This window comes from Lepisosteus oculatus, chromosome 3, assembly GCF_040954835.1.
Source record: "Lepisosteus oculatus isolate fLepOcu1 chromosome 3, fLepOcu1.hap2, whole genome shotgun sequence".
In the NCBI taxonomy this organism is placed as follows: domain Eukaryota; kingdom Metazoa; phylum Chordata; class Actinopteri; order Semionotiformes; family Lepisosteidae; genus Lepisosteus; species Lepisosteus oculatus.
In genome coordinates this window covers 26,611,296-26,627,213 of record NC_090698.1, presented here as the reverse complement: position 1 = coordinate 26,627,213, position 15,918 = coordinate 26,611,296, and the positions used below count along the sequence as shown (strand labels likewise).

Sequence of the window (15,918 nt, the reverse complement as noted above, 5' to 3'; positions counted from 1 at the left end):
AGTTCTTTCCAGACCCTATGCGGACAACACAATCCGAAGTAGTGAGGAAACACTGGGGAAAAAGGTCATGCAGGAATACGGGGATGAAAACAGGGGGGCGTGTTCAAAGTGCGCTGGTGCATGGGGGAGGTGTGGCCGAGGCAAACAATCCAAAGAATAAATCCATAACCGAATCCAAAATAAGGGCAAAAGTCCATGGCCAGGTGATCCATCCAAGACAAGGGATTTAAAAACAGGAACTGGATCAGAACTGGCAAGGGGAACAGGAACAGACATAGAAACTTAAAAACATAATAGAGCCAGGCACAACCAGGTCCCGGGCTCGCGTGATATGGAAATCAGATGCAGAGCCCGGATTAATGTCAGCGCCTGGCTTTTAAGGGAAGCTGGAAGGGGACTAGAACAAGGAACAGGTGCGGGGAATGAGGCAAAAAAGAAAGAGCCGAAGCAACCTTAAGGGGGAGGGACTACAATCGTGACATAAACTTTCCTTTCACAACTCTCTCTCACACCCTTTTTGCCTCCCCGTCAACACCTTTGCAGCAGCTCCCTGACACATTCCTGGTGAAAATGAGGGGGGTTCAGTCAACCTCATCCTGATAGATAGACTACCAATGCCTTAGCTAGAAGAGTTGCACCAAACAACCTCCAATACATTTAATCTCTCTGTCGCATTTATTAGGGTCTGACAAAACTACTGAAAAGAGTATACTAACTATAGAACCAAAGCAAGATCTTAACTTTGCGTGCCTGCTGAAATAAGTATGAATTACTTGAGGAACGTTATTTTTAAGTCTAATGTTTAAAGAATCAAGATCCAGGCAATGGTGGTAAAATACATTCAGTATATGATTCTAGTCCTATGGTGAACTGCAATTCAAAATGTATCACTTAGTTTTTTAATTCTGCTATTATAGGGGCTAAGGTATTGCGGAGCAAGTAAACTTACTTGTTCTGGGAAGCCATGTGAATTCACATAAGAGTAGTGCATAAAGATTATGTATGGGTTAATGTGTGATTTTGTGTGATGTTATATCTATTTTAATGTAAAGTTAATGTACTGTTTGAATTATTTCTATGTATGTAAAGCATAGCTGATTGGATGCAAAACAAATTTCTGAGAAATTAGACAAAAAAGTATTATCATATCGTATTGTTTTGTTCCTCTAGGAGAGGAGACTCAAATGTGTGCATTTACTTAACCTGTGTTTGAGGATTTGGAGGTATTAATTACAAAGCTGCTAGTTAGCTAAACCACTGGAAAGCTGTCTAACATTTGACAGTAGTGCTCATGATGAACAAAACTGAGGTGCTGAAACACTTTTTGGATCTGTCTGCCAAGAAAGCTTGGAACTATCCCTCATACAGTAAAGCCTTGGTAACAAGGCAGCAACTCCAATTGCCTCCACTTTCAGACATTAGTCTTTATAGCTGGATTCAGGATCCATTGGTAGATTCTCATACATTGCTTAGAATTTTGTTTTTTTCCCTGACACCCTCTACATATAAAATCTGTCCTGCCATGTGTCCTGAAATTGCAAAGATATTTGTCTTTAAAGCTTCCTGTCTGAATAGCAGATATTTGTGACAATTATCACTGTCTTAAGGCAGTGTAGCGCAACTACAAATATAGCTGTGAGTTTCAACTTCCGCTCAAGCTGAATAAGTCCCTTCACATCACTTTCAATAACCTCTCGTCCAATTCAGGGTCCCACCGGCGCGTAGGCTAGCCTGGGAAACAATGGGCATGAGGTGGGGTACACCCTGGATGGGATGCCAGTCTGTTGTAGGTCCTGAACAGACACCAACATGCAGACACTAACACGTGTGGGGAGGAAACCGGAACACTCAGAGGAAACCCATGTGAACAAGAAGAGACCACACAAACTCCACACAGGGAGCATCCCAGAAATTGAACTCGGGGCCCTAACGCCATGGGGAACGCCAGTGCTAACCATTGTGCCACCATGCAGCCAACTGAACAAATACATTATCTGAAAATAATATGTATATATTAACCTGACTGCTTGTGGGCCTTGGGCACAGGAACCTTCAGTCTGTATTTGTTGTCCGTGAGAGTTTTCTGCAGGGGCTCTGGGTTTCTTTCATCACCCAAGGATATACTGATAAGGTGTCTCTAAATTGTCCATTTGTGTTTATGTGTTTTCCCTGTGGTTCTAAGATAGATTTAAGATTTTCTGCACCCCTGGAGCAGCTGGGGTTAAGGGCATTGCTCAGGGGCCCAACGGAGAAGGGTTCCTCTGCCAGCCGTGGGATACAAACTTGCAACCTTCCAGCCACAGATGCAGATTCTTAGCCACAGTGCCACCACTTCTTACCAGGAATATATTGTTGTAGTATAAAAATATTTGGAATTTCAAAATAGAACATATTTGCCCAGGGCTGAAGATTTTGGAAAATTTCCCTCCGATGATTACAAAATATTAACTAGATGTTTTACTACTCAAATTCTATAAACAAATTAAAAGTAAGGGGATATTATATTAAAATTTGAAAGTGACCAATTCTTGAACAGCAAAGGCTATGACTGAATTGATTATTCAAAATTCTCAAACAAATAGAACGTCAATCCAGTGTACATCTTCAGAATCAACAGAGGAGCAAGATCCAGGATACACACAAATGGAAACTAATGGGAAAGTACATTTGAAACAACTTTTGAGAACAGGAGGCATTTCTTCATACAAAGGGAACATGTCATCAATCATGTAGTTGAAGCCAATATCCTTAGATACGCTACTAAGAACTAAACAATCTAGATAGACCTAGTGGCCTCTTATAAATAGCATACTTTCGAATTGAGGGAAAAGGAGAACTTAAGAATTACAGAAACTTTTAAATGCTGAAAAATGTTACATTATTGCTAAATTTGCAAGATCATCTTATGAGAAACGGGAACGATTTCTCATTTCATAGCCTGGCCCAAGGTATCCAGCAATCTAGCAAATCTACAGGGGTATCAACCAACTGTTCTGATCTATAAATTGTATCATCTCTCCCAGACAGCACTAGAAGAAGAGTTAAAAGGTTTCCCCATGGTTACAGTGTGTGAAACATAAAAAAATATATTCAGGCAAGAGGAACCTTTAATACATACCACACTTAAGTGTTCTTGTGGAAGAAAAGGGAGACTGAAGTTCAGTATAGTTCTTGATATATGGTATTGCTTTGCCAGTTAAGTCATTACTTTGCCATTGTAGCCTTTAGGTCAGTTTGGCACTTATCTTAAAGTTTTCTAGCTGAGAAATTAGTGGGTGCAGTGAGCCAGATCAATCCATAGTCCCATTATCACACTGGAGCCCTGGTCTAAGGTAGTGCCTAGAGTTATCTGATGAGCGATTTATTAAATTATGTGACACATCAATGTAAAAAAAAATGTATTTTAATCTAAATTAGAATTCTACATGCACATTATTTATCAATGGATTAGACATCATAACCTTGTGATTTGTATCATTCTTATACATCATCCTGAATGTGTTTGGCTGGAGTCTGCTAGAACGTTGTCTTTTATATCTTCTAAGGGACAAACCCCTGCTGTTGTCTCTTCCACAGCTGGAAAAGGCTGTTGCTAAATACTGCTTAACAAAAGGTTATATAATTGTCACCTGCTTCACAACATAGAAGTTTTACTTTAACAGCGCGTACCCTAGGATACATGGTTAAATAATTGATTGAATTAAATTCTTAGTGACTCTTCCTACTTCCTGATATGTGTTTACATTTCTAATAGTGTAAACTTTGAGGAACTAAACTGGCAAAAAATGCTGCTTCACTAAATCTATTTTTTTCTGTTCGCATTTTGGTGCGACATCTCCAGCAACTGGGAATTCCAAACTTAGAGAAGAGAATCATTTATGTATAGCTGTTCTCGTTTTAAAATAACTCATTCATTTTAAAAATTAACTCATAAGATATGTGTGCATCTTAGTGGATTTCTTGTTTCCCTGTTGCTTTGAAGCACCAAAATACAAGCATATTCATGCTGTCTCATTATACTGCAAAAGCAATTATATCAGATACAATACCAATACAACACCAGTATCAATACCAATACCAATACAAGGACAGAAAGAGTAGCTGACCACTCGTGGCAGTTGCACTATAAAATTAACAAGTTAACAAGTTAGTAATAGATTGCTTGTACACAGAACAACATTTTAACCTTCTGTATATATTGATGTCTGCTACATTCAAAACTAGAAAGGGTGGCTATTTATGCTATTTATGCTAGCTACTAGGTATTAGTGCTGCCTGCTCTTCTTCTTTTTGTTATTAACCTTCTGTTTTGTGCTTCATTGGTTTAGTTCAGTGATCCACAACCTTTTTGTACCAGGAACCAGCTCTCTTAGATCCTCTATATTGGAGGACTGATTAGGCCAAAAACAAGGCAATGGGATAGAATCTATTGAATTTGCCTATTGTAACTGTGGTTCTCCGGCTATGTCTGTAAAAACCAGTAGGAACTGGTCCTCGGGTCAAGGGGCTCAAAAAACGTGGGTCTAGTTAACATGAAAACTTGTGTTAGAAGCAAGAAGAAGATTTTGTAGCTACTGTGCCTTCAATACAGTACATCTTCAAAATATATCATCTTAATGTTCCACTTTCAGTGCATTTAATGTGAGTTCAGAGAGTTTATTAGCAACCAGTATTCTGTTGCACACTAAACTGAAAACAAGAAAACCTGAGTAGCTGTAGTCAAAACAGAAGAATTCAATAGTACTGTTCCATCTCGACACAAAGTAATCCAACTCCTCCAGCTTATGCAATGGCACCCCTATTTTTTACCACCCTGGGGGTTGGGGCAGAAACAGAGCGACCTAGGGGTTGACTGCTGGTGGGAGTCAGCAAGTCAGCTCCCACTAAGAGGGTTTCAGAATTGTCAGATTGTCATATTGTTACCAGTTTATATAAAGCAATGCATATGAGCCCCAGATTGTCACTCCTTCAACACGCAATCTTATCAAAACCCCTCAAAGACAAGCATGAACATGTCCAGAAGAGCTAAATTAGATCTCATTTACATTACCTAAACTAGAACAGCCCTACAAACCTCCGGAAGTGAAGTATTATGTCCCTGGTCTACAGTATGGACTACACCCTGAATAAAATCAGTAGCTGCAATAATAATCATTACAAGTAAATTCCAAGTTAATTCCATGCTATAGAATAGAAAATAGAAACAATGTTTCGGCTCTAGGGCCTTCTTCAGGTAATAAATGTTATACCACCTTGTGAAGATATATTATCTATAAACGTTTTGTAAACACCCTAGAATTTTTTTGAACATTCAGTTATCAGTTGAAATACCTTGATTACAATACCTTTGACTTCAGTATGAATATGCTGATGATGGTCAAGGCTCAGTTACTGTGGTGTTCCTACAGCACAGCATCACTTGAAACATAGAAGGCCCTAGTAATGGATTCCCAGGCCAACATGAACTTCTCTCAAGTGCTGCCACAATCACACAACAGAACTTAAAAGAACCTCAGCTGTGTGTCATGTATGATATTAAGTTCCCAGAAAAAAGGAGGTTTGCTTAAGCAAGTTAAAATGACTGTAAACATTTTGATTAGATAAATACTTACAAGCCCTGCTAAAAATTTTAACTGCCAAGTCAATTTGGGGCCGTTTGGTTGAAACTGAACCAAGAGGAAATGATGCAATACTGTATGAACAGCCATACAGTCTTTTGTTCCGTTTTGATCACCTTTACCTCATTGATCATTTGAACTCATAAAAATAGCAGCAACGACTGTTTCACTATGAACAAAGCATTGTCTTAGCAGTCTAACCACGTGGGCCTCAAACACGGAGAGGAAAGCAGCTGTGACTGCAATAAATTAGACCACCCCTCTACTAAGAGTTAAATAGATTTGTTTCCAGTGAAACCAAAGTAAAGAGCTGGCTTTTAAAAATTAACAGGAAAAATCATTCATAACTTCATATACCCCGTCCAATAATTTAGGAACATTCAAAAGAAACTGAATTTCAAATATGTTAGTTTAACTATTCTGAAAATTAGGTGTGTATCATTTTCGTCCTATTTTCTTTTCTTTTCTTTTCTTTTAAAATAACAACGTGAGGTCAAAGGCCTTTTCAATGTCACCTCACATATTTGACTCCAGCTGTACTGAAACGATGATCCAAAGACATGAGGCAGTTATACACAGGCGCACAGCCAAGTTTTCTCTATTGTGAGTAAAACAAACTGTGTGGGCACTATTTTCACAGTCCTGCCTCCACCATGTGGCTCTGTCCCAGCTCTCTGCAGTGCGTCTCTCTGAGACAACACACAGCTCACTGGAGCGATTTACGAGGGCAACAGAACATATCTTCAGAGGACAGACCAGCAGTTCTTCAATGTTTTCTTGTGGTCATAAGCATCCGTACACAGTGGGTCAATACTGAAGAAAATGATAGCTCATTCTTTAGGAAAAAGATGCGTCTTCATATACAGTATGTGTATACAGTATCTATTTCACTTGTGCACATGTCATTTCATGATTATTTCTATATTAATAGACAATGTATATGTATATAATTTTTTTATAACTAGACATTTATAAATTACTGAAACTGGTTTTAAGATGCTATATTATTTAAAACATTCAACAGTATTTTGTTGTGTTAAAAATCTTTTATTTATTCATCTAAAGTCAATAAACTACAAAGCTTTGTGGACTGATTTACAAAAAAAGTAGGATTTCTTTAAGCACTTTTTAAATACAAACTAAAAACAAAGAAAATGAATATCAATCACAAATATGTGAAAGTCTAACAGAAGCAAAATATCTTCTGGAAATACAGAGCTGAATGGTAGAGATGCTAGAAATAACCACTGTTAGTCATTTGCCATTAATCTAGAAATTCAAGGCAAATTCTCACATGTACTGTATTACTATTTCATAAACAATACTGGATAAGCTGCCTCACAGTTAAATAGGTCCTAGAAAAAAATATTTTCACAATAATAAAACCAACAAACCCTCTATACAGATATCCTGCAGAAAATGTATTTTGTTTATCAACTTTAGCTTAAATCTAGAAATCATGTACTGTATAACCTTACCAAACATAGTTAACCTATTAAGATCTTGAAGGTACAGGAAACTGGACTAAATTCAGAATGTATCTTGAAAATATTAAGCCACCAAAGTAACATTTGGTACCCACTCATAAATTGAGAGTGCATTAATAGAACAGGACAGAGAAAACAATACTTTAAGCTCTCAGTAATCACTGTGTAAAGTAGTTTACAGTACATGTAAAATAAAGTTAAAAACACACTTTTTCACAGAATAACCTGCCCTGCTTCAATTAATGTTTCCAGTACATAGCCAAGACTTAAAAAAGGATTTTGGAGCACATTGTGGGTATGATCTCAACAAGATGTCACAACGCAGACAGAACATTTATAACATTTAAGGTTTTCCAAACACAGACACTGGTCTCTACTTATAACAGTTCTCATTCACGTTTTTCATTTGTGCTACGCATGCCCTTAGCAAAAGCAACAGCTTGAAGGATAAAATAACTTACCAATCCTGAGAAAAAGGTTTTTAAAATCAAGCAAAATACAGGCACTTTAAAAGAGAGATGCATTTCTCAGACACTGCTCATAGTAGCTGGAATGACCACAGTCAAAACATACTGTAAATGTGCACACACACTCACAGACAGCGGTGCATTAGCTTGGCTTGTGAGTTCAATTAAATCAGAAAGCTCGACTGTCCCAGATGCTGCAGTCTCTGTGGTAGTCCTCCCTTGTTGGAAATCAGCAGATGAGTACAGGAGTCCCTATGGTTGTTCATTCTTCCCATTTTGCGAGTTCCTCACTCATTTCTTCCACATGTGCTCCAGCAGAGACTTTTCAGGCTTCCTCAAAGTGGGGGTCTCTCACACACAGAGACCACTCAGCCTGCATTGCGCTCAGGGCTAACAGGAAGAGATACCTTGCCTGGGAGTTTTCACATTCAAACACTCTCTGTCTCCTCTTACTTTGGCAGAAACCTAAAACCAGCAAAACACAGAAAAAAAAATAACATTCAATCTTTCACATAAAATCCTGTTCTGTACAATTTGTATTTATTTCAGTTTCCTTTCAAGACTTGCAATTAATATTGGGTTGTAGCAGGGTGCAGATGTTGCACTTAAGAATGTTGTGGGTTTTTCTTTGCTCTGCAAAAATTAATGTTAATCCTTTTAAATAATGTGTTTAACTGTAGTTGCATTATCTGCAGCATTATTTAACTTATTCATTCATAGTCAGTCATCTTTAGAACACCATTCCTGAAAACACAAGGAAAAGTCTTCTCTCTAAACAGATTATATAAACCCCCTTTGCCTGTAATGAAATTTGTCTAGATTGATCACTAACAATCCAATTAAATGATAATATACTGTAAGTGATTCTCACTCTTTTAATTATTGTATAAATAATGTATAGCTTTGTACAGATTATGTGTCAGTTTTGCCAATGTAGCAAAATTCTTGTTTTTAATTAAAACATGATGTATGCAAAGCCACACACTCAAAAAGAAGAGTAAATTGACCATTTTGTAATCAACTAAGAAAAATAGTGGGTAATGATAATGAGGTACAATTGAGGTTCTGTGAAAATGTCTATATCATACATCTTTATCATTATTTGATAACAGCCGTTGTTATTTACAGGATTTTCAGATTGCTGAAATAAAAAATGTTTCATGTTGTTACAAAGAATGTGTGCACAATATATAATTATTAGATATGTGGAGCTTTTTTAATGATTATGCTGAGAATAAAAAAAAATGTTAGTGATCCATCATATTGAAGTGGCCAGTCATATTATTTAACGATTAAACTACTTAATAAGAACAAATATAATGCAGTACATTGGGTGCACTGTCACATATTGCATACTTAGGGCTATAAGTAAGCTTCTCCTTTTGATTCATGCATTTTGACATTTATTTGAAAAACTATTCTCTGTATGTGTCTCTGAGGTACTGCTCTCTGTTTTTAATTTTCAGTCTTCTTGTGAATGTTAATCCCCCAGGAATGAAGTTGTGTTAGTTTAATACAATACACGTAGTGTATTCACAGGAAGTGATCTAATGCTCATTGATGCAAAAGAGTCCAATCAAAACATTGTAGCGCTACAGTGTTGAAATACATCTACAAATATATATGTGTTGTATTAAATATTTTAGGATTCGTTATCTTCTCTTTTAGTATAGAGAATTCTAGAAAGTAAATAGCTGTCTGGATTTTTTGTAATATCTCAGCTCTCAAATGAAATGAAATTAAGATTTGTTTTCTACTTTCCAGCATCAAAACAATACAAAATAAGAAGAACATATAAGAACAGACCTTCTTTATGTTTTGAGGAAACGAATGCCTTTAGATTCTACATAGAATTTCCAAGTTCTTAGTGTCAGTACAGATACACAACATAACAAAAAATATATATATAGCTTATCAAATATAAGCTATTTGGGCTTGCATGGTTCTTCTTGTACTTTTTGAATGCTGATTGTCTTTTTAAGGTTTGGGGCCAGAATTTAAACATCCAAAATTGAGTCTACTCCATCTAAATCAACTGCATGACATTGTTAGCAAAGTATTGTAAAGTCAATACATTTATCTATTAGCTGTTGAGATCTACCACAGAGATTAACCATTCAAATAAATAAAGGTTTTATTAAGCAAGAAATTAAAGCTGTTTAAACTGCAAATTAAACAATTTGATTTATTTCAAATTAACCTATAAAATGACTGCTACATACAGACTACAGACCTGCTGGAATTAATGAAAGTAAACACAGGAACATATAAGAAATTAAAAAAAACAATCTTTAGAAAGTATTGTATTGACAGACAATCAGTATTCATCACATTCTAATTTTATTCACAACAATAGGAGCATTTGAAATGATTATTGTCATATATACAATATAAAATATATGTATGATATGGATTTGAACATTTTTTTAAATACAATTTTGAAATGTTTGTATACTATAAAGGAAGAGAACGTAACTCAGTATTAACTCACTATTTATTTATTGGTAACAAGGCAAGATCCAGAAATAAAGTATTTAGTTTACTAGACAATACAATATGCAATATTTCTGACAGATCACCCAGTGAGAGAAAAAAATACAACACTGTCTCTTTAAAGAAGTTTCCACTTAGTCAGCCTCAGTGCAAGCAATTATAAAAGATTTCTTTCCTGGGTTTGTTTCCCTAGAAACTATTCATCCATACTGGCAGCCCAGCTCACTTCAATTAACCATTCATTGCCCATCTGCAACACCGCTTCCTGTGAAACACTGAAACCCAGAGTCATTGAACACTTCTGATATGTGGTGTAAACATGCAAACACTTCATTCAAGAATAATATAAAGACATGTCTAAAAATGTGTTTTTGATTACATCAAGATGAATCTGACTATTTAACATCACTCTCATGAACAAATACATTACGTTCACATCAGCATTTCTTTAACCCACATCTCTGGCAAATGCGTTTGCAGTGCGATCGAGTGTCAAACAGAGAGAGGTATAATTATTAACCAGTCAGTCTCTCCTCTTCCAATGACCATGTACTGTAGCTAAAATACATTATGACTGGCTTATAGAACATGAAATGTTAAATTGATCATTAGGTAAACCATATTTTAAGAAGCTTTAAAATAATAATACACTCATTTTAAGTGGAGCCTATCCTATACAGGTTCCCTGAACCTATGGTTGCTAGTCCATCACAAGGCAAACAGACATTAACATATACACACAAAACTCACACCAGGGCCAATTTTCCCAGTAGACCAATTAACCTACCACTATCTTTGGACTGTAGGAGGAAACCGGAGCACCTAGAGGAAACCCACACAAACACAGGGAGAACATTCAAACTCCACACAGACAGCACCCCAGGTCTGGAAATAAACTCAGGGACCAGCGCTACGAGGCAGCAATGCCAAGCCCTGCATCTAAGTGATACCCTCATAGAATAAAATAAAAGAATATCAGTTCAAAATATAAAGTATATACAGAAGCTAAAACGACAAAGCCGTATCAAAAGTGTGTTTTATGATTTAAAAGCACCCCTCTGTATGTGGCTGAGTTCCTGGTTTTTGGTGGTGTTTGTAGTTTCAGGTGTAAAGCAACAAGAAGCATCACCCACTATGATGAACAGTAGGGACACTACTGGAAAATAATCCAAAATCAGCTGAGCAAAGGTCACATAGAGGGGAGTAAACAGACAACACATTGGCTGGATGCTGGGATTTTAAAATCGGAGTAATGATTTTGCCTTATAGGAATGATATGTCAGGATTCTACCTACCAAATTCTGAATGTGTTTTAACTGGTTACATGTAGTTATGCAGATTTCAACAAGTAGGGCGCTGCAATAAACAATCCTTGAAAAGCCAAAAAACAGCTCAGGGTGGAATAAATATGCTGTCATTCTGCTCATGAGGTTCAGAGGATCAGATTTTTCATTTTGAGTTAAGCTCAAAAACAGTGCTATCAGAGTACAGAACCCCTTTTTATGTAATGGGAGAAATGTGTAGAAATGTGACAGTAATGTGACCTCAGTCTAATAACAATTAAGAAGCAAAAAGGTAAGTGTCATCCAAAATTGTGTCAGAAATGCAATCAATAAATACTGAAATAGCTACCTCTGTTTCAAGTATCAAACACGAAAAACAAAAATAAAAATAGCCCTAGGAGAGAGGGAGGTGTTTATTGGGCTTATGAACATGAGATTCTTATCGTAAAACATTTAGAATGATCATTCATAAATGTTGTATTTTAAGTAGAATTAAAATAATTAAAAGCAATGGAATCTAATCTTCAATCTGTCTCCTTGTTTCACTACATTCATTCACTGATTGTATCGGTGATGCAATCAATGTGCACCTTCCCTCCCCCAAAACAACACTAAATAAGCAAATACAGCAAATGGATTAGCGTTGTGCAAAAACTTGTCAAACTCACAGAAAATCTCTGTAAACTTTCTAGAGTATGAAAACAAGGTAATGCTCTGGAAACATAAAGTCAAGCCTATTTCTGCAAGTTCGAAATAGCAACGCAAGTGGGACATTTTCTGTGTTTATCGTTTGCTTACTGTTGAAATTTTAAAAATTTTCACCAACCAATTGTTTCAAATGCCTACTGTATCAACACTGTTTAATGTGTTATCTTAGCATAATAGTCCTATTGGATTGTGGAAACTTATAAGAAGGCAGGGTACTGTAGAACATGTTTAAAGCTGTCTGCTTCAGTGAAGAAATACACTTTTGTAAAATCCTTATCATAATAGCAATCGGCAGAGAGTTATGTGAAGTGGGAGGAAAGGAAAACGTTGGAAATATATGAGTGAATATAAATGTAGCTCTCCAGGGATTTAAAGCATTCCCTCTAAGGATACAGTCAATTAAACCTACAAATGGAAACAATTACCTACAAGCCCGTCACATTTGGTGGTAGTACAACATTTGTGTCATCGTCTGGAAACTGTCATTCTTATTTACGGAGCACCAAACAAAGAACCACAGAGAGTAAGGTGAAAATGCAGTCATATTTTTACATGGGTGTATATTTCGTAACTCCTACATCTATAAGCATAACAATTTCTAATGCAAAATTATAACTAGAGTCAATCTGCTTAAAAACCTGTGAAAGAAACAGGTTTGGAAAACTTATTAAACTAATCTTTGCTCTAACCTGCCAGTAAATAATAAACTTATTTTATATATAGGGCCTTCAAAGGTGGCTTTTCAAAGCACTTATAATATTCACAATATTTACAATGACAACGACAATATTCACAATGTTGTCTTTGTGTGCACGTGATCTGAGGGAGTGTCTGTGGATCCGCACTGAAGTATTTTTAAGTAAGGGAAGTACAAAGATCAGGAAAGAATTCTGCTAGTTGAACTAGTTGAGTTCTTTGGTCATTCAAAATCATTGTAACTATCAGATTCTGGACTAGAGAACTGTGGCCCTGTCTGTTGAGGATGCTTGAAAAATAAGTGTTTGTTAATGACAAATGAATTGTGGACTTAAGAAGCACATCAATCATAAAATCAGTTTTACCATTTGTTCATTAATGCACCCATGTTCTAACTGTCATTCAGTTTGACTGTGGCACCCTTTTCTGTGTTTGCCAAGTACACTTAGGTGGGGTGATGGAGTTGAGGAAGTTGGTACCATGTCTCTATCCTGTTGTCTATGTGGTCTACTTTCTCTGTAGGTAGTGTCGATCTGGAGGTTGGAGAGCTGAAACAAATATATCTTAAAAAATAGCACTGAAATCCTTCCTGGGTTGTGTTTCATTTCTAGAAACCTGGCCACCATTAACCATTAAGCACCACAATACGCACAAGTAATCTTGGTAATGCAAGGTTTCATTAAATCTGTTGTATCTTTCTACCTTTAAACTAGACATGCTTTAGACTGTGAAGTCAAATTATGCGCAAGAGTTCAGTCTCAAAGAGTTAAATTCTTTTCAGGGACAAGACCCAGTGGGTATTCAAATTAGTTGTACAGACTTTCATAAGAATGAAAGTAAGTTGTTGCCGTATGTGTCAGGACTTTAGAAAGGACCACAGAACCCAGTCTTGTTTAGAATGTTCCTGTACTCACCTCGGTACTGTAGGTCTCACAAGCAGAATAAAGGTATCCTGTTCTGGTCTGGTTTGCATTAGTAGAGACAGCTCACTGAAGGTCTGCCCTAGCTTAATGATATTTTTAACAAATAAAAAATAATAATTAATTAAAATGTTTAATGATAAACAAATGACAATAAAGAAAATTGTATAAATGACTAACCTGTGGAAGAACACATCTCAAGCACTCAGGAAATAAATATCTATTAGACAAATAAACATGTCTCTAGAATCTGGTAATGTGCTTAAATATATAATAAAGATGGTCCCTTTTTATAATCCCTTTAGAGCTTTGCAAATTAGGCTTGTGTCTTTTAATATTTTATTGATATGAGGTCAGAGCTAATAACTAGAACGGTGGACCTAAAAATAAAAAATAGGTCATATTTTATAATTCAGCTGCCAGAATATTCCCATTAGTCCTTTTTCAGTGACTTTTTCTAAATTGTCATTAAACTTACTCTATTCTATGCATACTTCTATTTAAATCTATTATAAATTAGCACGTTCACAGGATGTTTCAGTCCATCAATACAATATAGGTCAGTAGAATATACACTATTCTATTGCTTGCCAGGATATATCTTAATATGCTTGCTGGGATAATTTGCTTCCTGTTTTATTTTTTATGTCACTCAGTTATGAGTGCAGTCACACCTAACTAAGCCTTGACTCATCCAGGCATTTATAAAGTTGCCTACATTTCTCAGCACTCAAGACCTTGTTATTTTTATGTATACAGTGTTCAACAAGTAAAATCACCATCATTTACATATGTAGTTGGAGTATTATGCAGTCTACACATTTTGTCTTATCTTAAAATCATTTTGAAATGTTTAGGATTCTAAATATTTTTTTTTTATTTAAGAGCAAAACTGTTCACAAAACTATAAGAAAATTAAAATAGTAGAATAATTTTTGGAAACCTTTACTTAACTTCTCACTAGTTTTCCAAAACTGACAGGTTCAAGCTTGTTTTTTACAACAGTAATGATCATTTCCTCCTGTGTCTGGGCCGTGAAAGCAGTGCTTTAATATGGACAATTCTGGCTATGAAGGCCTGTTATATCACAGTTCAGTTGTTTGCAACCACATGAAGCTGGTAATGTGGATTTACCAAAATCCAAAAGGATTTGACTCATAATGGGGAGATATGATGTAACTAAGAAAGGAACTGACCTCTACACTGACAAAGGAGACAGATAACCTAAAAAGTAAATGAGGACAATAAAGATTTGCTCTTGAAATACATGATCCAAAAATTTACTGCAGAGTTTGCTGTATATACCTGCTAGTGTGTAAAACGTTTTAAAGCCAAGAAGATTAAATATCAATGTAGCTGTTTCCAGATATATTCTATTAATTGTACATTGTTACCAAGATGATTGATATTCACTGCATGTTAGGAATTCAGTCTGTGCAGTGGGGTTAATAAGTTGCATTGTGTCATCAGTAATGATTTATGGAACATGAAATACATAAATTACATTAAAACAATAATTTCAGCCTTTTCTGACAGCATGCAGAGACACAGATGTTGACCTCATGAAAGGTCAACCTAATTGCAGTGGAAAGTGTTTGAGGAATAATTTCAGTCAGAACAGCACAGGCCCTGAAAGGGGCTTTGTCTGTGGCACGTGAGATAGACCACCTGCTATGGTTCCAGGCATTGTCACAGCATGTTGTCTGAAAGATAATTAATAGAAAAATGTAATCTTAGAAAAGTATTATTAGTTGAAATCTTGTTTTAGTAGAAGATGAGGAAGCAAACGCCAGCTCTTTGTCCTATCAATTTCACTGCTAAGCATTGAAAGCTGTTGTATAAGAGCACACAAGAGGAAACCATTTGGCCATTTAAGCCCATTTGGTAGTGAGTGGTTAAGGGGTTTATTTTAAAATACAGACTGGATTTGCCCATAGCATACCTATCAAGTAAATTTATAGCACATTTTTTACATATTCAACATGCTGGCCTTATTGAATGTGGACCAATTAATTTACGCATTACTAATAACTTTGTTCTTCTGGCTGGTAAGAACTGTCTAAATACATCTTTGGAGCAGAACGTAAGGGTCAGTAATTAATTGTTTCAAATTTAAATCAATGCAGCCTTTGGTACTATAGCTGTGTTTGTGTGTAAAATGTATAAAACTCCTATTAACTTGGAAGAGATCGCAGGAAAGGACAAAAGACAAAAGGAGTTCATATTAAATGACCACAAAAACCACC

At 36.0% G+C, this 15,918-nt stretch overlaps 1 protein-coding gene across 1 annotated transcript in view; it reads right to left on the bottom strand.

Moving 5' to 3' along the window:
• psd3l (pleckstrin and Sec7 domain containing 3, like) overlaps positions 1–7,866 on the bottom strand; it is a 233,687-nt gene extending 225,821 nt beyond the window's left edge. Inside the window, exon 1 of the mRNA XM_015337961.2 lies at positions 7,567–7,866. The gene's annotated coding sequence lies outside the window, so the exon portion shown is untranslated. The remainder of the gene's footprint in view (positions 1–7,566) is intronic.
• Positions 7,867–15,918: the final 8,052 nt, after the last annotated feature.